Genomic DNA, 4,822 nt, shown 5'->3' with positions numbered 1-4,822 from the left:
GAAGCCCCATCCCACCCTGCACCAGCCTCACAATCTCTTGCTATCCTTATGTCCACTGCTGCTCTCACTCCGTCAATCTTTCTTTTACTTTGTACTTTACCAGTCTGGCCTCGTGGGCAAGAAGTGGCACTGCCAATCCAAAGGCAAGCAGTTCAAATCCATCAATATCTCAGTGGAAGAAGGATGGGTGACATCCTGTCAACGTGATTGACAGCCTCTGGAAACCTGCTGGAAGGTCAGCTGTGAGTTGGTTCAGATTTGAAGGCATATCAAAACAACTCTATCAAGCATGGTGTCTTTCTCCAGGGACTAGGTCCTGCTGATAATACACTCCAAAAGACAAAACACTTGCCATCATCATTTTATCCACCTTGGACCACTGAAATGGTAAAGAGCTTGCCTGGTACAAAGAAGCTAAATGTACCACCACAACAAGATAAAGGTAAACAACCCAATTGAAAAACGGGCACAGGATATGAACAGATACTTCATTGAAGAAGACATTCAGATGGCCAACAAACACATGAAGAAATGTTCAAAATCCCTAGCTCTAAGAGAGTTGCAAATCAAAACAACTATGAGATATCATCTCACCCCAGAAAGAACAGTAAAATTTAACAGAATAGAAATCAACAAATACTAACAAGGTTGTGGAGAAACCGAAACACTTATTCACTGTTGGTAGAAGTGTAAAATGGTGCAACCACTGTGGAAGGTACTGTGGCGCTTTCTCAAAAAGTTTCAAATTAGTAATACCATTTCACCCAGCAATTCCACTACTGGGAATATACCCCAAGAGACCCTAACTGACACCCAAGCAGATATATGCACACCCATGTTTACCGTGGCTTTGTTCACAATGGCAAAGAGTTGGAAACAACCTAAGTGCCCATCAACAAACGAATGGATAGTGAAGCTCTGGTATATTCACACAATGGAAGGAATACTATGCTACACTGAAAAACAAGACACTCATGCAATATTATTAAAAATGGGTGACCCTGGAGGACATTACGCTGAGTGAAATATCTCAGTCACAAAAAGGACAAATACTGCACAGGGCCACTTGTAAAACAGGACTGACATCGGGGTTGGGGGGAGACTGAGAAAGATGGGATAAATAATGTATACTGCATTGAAACAGATGAGGAAGCAGCTAAATGATAACTAGTATTCAAGTCTCCATAGATGACCAGGAGAGCAAACAGTCTCTGTCCAAGTTATCTGGACCATTTAACTTGGAGTAACTTACACTGCAATGCCACAGTTTAACTTCTGAATGGTATTAACATCAAAGCCACTGCTGTGGAATCCATTTCAATGCACAGTGACCCTAGGTACTATGAAGAAGTGCATCCTATGGTTTTTCCCTGTCATCTGAACGAAAACAGATTGCCAGGCCTTTCTTCCACAGCACTGCTGGTTGCGTTCAAACTGCCAGCCTTTGACTGCTTCACTCGGGTATCTATCTATGCAATCCTCTGTGTCTGCAGGGTCATCCTGGAATACTGAATATATCATGGACCTCCAAAGGAACAAACAGATCTGTCTTTCAAGCGTAGCCACGATACTCTTTACAAGAATGGATGGTGAGACTTCATTTCATGGACTTTGGGGCCTGGAGGACATCATGCTTGGTAAAGTGAGGGTCTGCAAAGAAAGAGGAAGACCCTCAACCAAACGAGCTGACACAGTGGCTACTTGTAACGATTGCGAGGATGGTGGTACGTGACCAGCAGTGTCCCCAACTGTTACACACGGGGACCTGAGGTCAGCAGCAACCACACAGCAGCTAAGAACAACTTGGAGGAGGTGGGTTGCCAGGTCTTTCTTCCGCCGAGCTGCTGGGTGGGTTCCAAGCCCCCAACCTTCTCGTTACCACTCAATCATTGCGCCACCAGGGCTCTTTAGAAAATAAATAACCTTGCCAAACGTGCTTTCATTTAGGATTTCCACTTTCCTTCCTTTAAGCAGCGCTCCCCTAGTTTCCCTCCACCTCCCTAAATGCCTGGTGCAAATAGATTTCTCTCAGCCTCGGCGCCTCTGTGAGCCTCTCTCTAGAGGGTTCCCCGCAGCCTGTTGACTTCATTCTGTTTAATTTTCTGATTCTTGACTTTCTCAACCTCCCTCGGTTTCCCAAGCGTCTTTCTGATCCTCGTTTCTTAGGGTCTGTCATGGACGTTCAGGCTCCATTTCCGCCCACCTCTCTCAGGCTCTAGACCTCCTTTCACATTATTTCATTTCTGAATTTCTTGCCACAATGAAATTCGGTTGAAAATAATCCCAGGCAACAGCCCAACCTCGGCTGATGCGCCACTAGTCCCCTCACCTCTCTATCCACTGAGCGCACATCAACTTCCGGTCCCGCTTGCGAGACGCCAAATTGCGCATGCGCGTCTGTCCTCCTGGGCTAGTCGAGCCCCGCCCACAACACGGAGAGGCGGAGCCAACCCGGGCGGACTGGCGGGCGCCCATGACTCGTTCTGCGCCTGCGCATAGTCTGCTTTGGCCCCGCCTGGTTTAGTGACAGCCTCGGAGGTCGCTGCGCCCTCTAGAGACAGCCTGAGGCATTGCATCTGGGACTTGGGAAGCGCCTTTTCACCTGCAGCTGGAAATCATCTATGCATCCGAGTGTTAAAGCAAGTAGTGAGATACTGTCTGTTAAAATAGTCCTGCTCCTACAGCCAGGAGAGGATAAAAGAGAGAAATTGGACCTTCTAAGAGTCAAATCCCTACGCACGTCAAAAAACTTCTCCAACAGGATAAGAAGGAAAAACACAGACTGGGGAAAAAAATATTTGGCAATGACATATCTGATAAGGGACTTACAGCTAAGATTTATAAAATTCTCCAGCCTCTCAATAAGAAAAAGATAAACAACTCAATCACAAAATGGGCACAGGATATGAATAGGCACATCAGCAATGAAGATATTCAGATGGCAAACAAATACATGAAGATATGTTCAAAATCCCAACTATCAGAGAGAAGCAAGTCAAAACAACTGAGATATCTTATCCAAGAAACAAAAGCAAAGTTTAATTGGACAGCAAACAACAAATGCTGGCGAGGTTGTGGAGAGATTGGAATTCGTTGCTGGGGGAATGTAAAATGGTTCTACTATGGAAGGTTGTCTGGTGCTTTTCCCAAAAAAGTTGGAAATAAAAATGCAGTTTGACCCAGCAATCCCAGTACTGGGAATATACCCTAATGAAATCAGAGCCACAGCTCAAACAGATATATGCACACCCATATTTATTGCTGCGTTATTCACAATAGCAAAGAGATGGAAGCAACCCAAGTGCTCCTCAACAAACGAATAAATAAGGGAGCTCTGGTGGGCTAGTGGCAACAAGCTGCGCTGCAATCTCAAAGGAGTAAGGTTCGAATCCACAGATATTCTGCTGGAGAAGGAGGGGCAATCTCCCCCCATGCCAGTCAGATCAGATTCAACAGTACACAACAATACAAAAAAAAAAGAAAAGAAAAGAAAAGAAAAACTATAATAAGTTCACACAATGGAATATTATGCAGCATTGAAAAACAATGAAATAGTAAAGCATTACACAACATGGGGGAGTCTGGAGGACATTATGCTAAGTGAAATATTTCTGCCACAAAAGGACAAATACTGCATAGCACCGCTGTTATAAAATAGGACAGACATGGGGGGTTGGGGAGAGAATGGAAGAAGAGTGAATAGATAATGAACACTATTAGATCAGATGAGAGGAAGAACTGTCTGAAAGGAATATATGATTATGGGAAGCCAAACTTTATACCAAATATTACATGAAAACCCTTGTTCAGGAATTGAAGGAATTACAGATTATATAAATTAGGATTTCTCTTGTGGCAGATCCCAGAAAATGAGCTGTTTGTTTCCTGCAGACAGGAGACAGCAAGGAGCCCCCCTACAGAAGGAGTGTTACTTCCTGAGCTAGAGTTCACCCTGAGGCATCCAGGCAATCCTTAACAGATTCTTGAGTTTGCTAACCCCTCCCTCCTAAGTCAAGCAGAAGCTTTTCAATAGAAAGAGCTTGGCTTCATTTGCATTGAATTCTCTTTGTGATTTACTTCCAGATAATTTTCAATAAAGATACAGAGAAGCTTGGCTTGGGGTCTTCAGTGGAGAACTGCTGGCCCCCTGTTTTATGCTCTCTGCTCTACCTCATTCCTAGCTGTCTGTCTCATTATTAATAATTAAAAAAATTATTCCATCATTTGGGACCCTCGGTCTGCAACATAAGATTATGCATTCTACGAATGAGAACTATCTGGAACAACAGGTGCATTTCAGGGTGGACTGGGAAATGGGGAGTGGTGGGGGAGAAAAGGGGCAATAATGAATTCAAAAGGAATTTTAAAAATCAGAAAAATTAGGGGAGCTCTGGTGGCCTAGTGGCAAGAAGCTGCACTGCAATCCCAGAGGTGCATGGTTCGAATCCACCAGATGCTCTGCCGGGGAAGGAGGGACAATTTCCTCCTGTACCAGTCAGATCTGATTTGACGGTACACACACACAAATAATAATAAAAAAATTTTAAAAAATCAGAAAAATTAAAAGTCGTGTGATCACGCTCTTGATGCATCATTAGTTAGTGACTATATTAACAAATAATTTCTCTGAGCTGCCAGAGGTCAGGGGCCGTTTCTGTCTTGGGTGTCGTGTCTTTCCAGCACTTAGCACCGGACCGGATTCTTAGCTGACGATCCTAAGTGCCCGTTGAAAGTATGTCATGTTAATGAGACCATCCTAAAGAAAGAAAGGAAGAAAGGAAGGAAGGAAGGAAGGAAGGAAGGAAGGAAGGAAGGAAGGAAG

This window comes from Elephantulus edwardii, unplaced genomic scaffold, assembly GCF_000299155.1.
Source record: "Elephantulus edwardii isolate Elephantulus edwardi_28Jun2011 unplaced genomic scaffold, EleEdw1.0 scaffold00236, whole genome shotgun sequence".
NCBI classification, from domain to species: Eukaryota; Metazoa; Chordata; class Mammalia; order Macroscelidea; family Macroscelididae; genus Elephantulus; species Elephantulus edwardii.
Note: the sequence above shows the minus strand (reverse complement) of the source record.